Source organism: Onychostoma macrolepis, chromosome 01 (assembly GCF_012432095.1).
Source record: "Onychostoma macrolepis isolate SWU-2019 chromosome 01, ASM1243209v1, whole genome shotgun sequence".
NCBI lineage: Eukaryota > Metazoa > Chordata > Actinopteri > Cypriniformes > Cyprinidae > Onychostoma > Onychostoma macrolepis.
This window is the reverse complement of record NC_081155.1, coordinates 46152625-46153215: the sequence shown is the minus strand read 5'-3', so window position 1 is coordinate 46153215 and position 591 is coordinate 46152625. Positions and strand designations below refer to the sequence as shown.

Below are 591 nucleotides of genomic sequence, written 5' to 3'. Positions count from 1 at the left end.
AATTTTTATATCAGCAAGTCTCGTGTTATCTGTCAGTAAATGTTAATTAGCACCGTCAAACGATTAATCACATCCAAAATAAGTTTTTATTTAAGTTTTTACATGTCTATGTAAATACACACACACACAATATATATTTTGAAAATATTTACACAGATTTACACGTTTATATTTACATAATTTATATTATATATAAATACATTTAATATATAAACATAACATATTTTTCTTAATTATATGCATGCACGTGTGTGTATTTATATATACATAATAAATATACACAGTACACACGTATATATATTATGTAAACAAAAACTTTTATTTTGGATGCAATTAATCGCGATTAATCGTCTGACAGCACTAGAACTATACTTAGTATGAAATAAATGTATTTTAAATATAATTTTTTTGCATAGACTTTTTTACTAGGGCTGTCAGTGCTGAATCACTCACAATGAGAGGCGGACGTATTACATTCGAGTAAAGAGAGTCCGTGTTGATTTCCAGAGCCGTGCTGGAGTGAATATGAGATGCTTTGCAGTCCAGCTTGTTGTTTTTGCTGCGGTTATGATCGAGGCGTGAAGAGGCACC

General features: G+C 29.9%; 1 protein-coding gene across 2 annotated transcripts in view; it reads right to left on the bottom strand.

Annotated features, from left to right (window-relative positions):
• Nucleotides 1–401: 401 nt before the first annotated feature.
• The window catches only part of LOC131537804 (sodium- and chloride-dependent GABA transporter 2-like), a 19877-nt gene continuing 19687 nt past the window's right edge, over nt 402–591 (bottom strand). For both annotated transcript variants that reach the window (XM_058771478.1, XM_058771465.1), the window contains exon 14: nt 402–591. This exon is cut by the window's right edge and continues 194 nt beyond it. The gene's annotated coding sequence lies outside the window, so the exon portion shown is untranslated.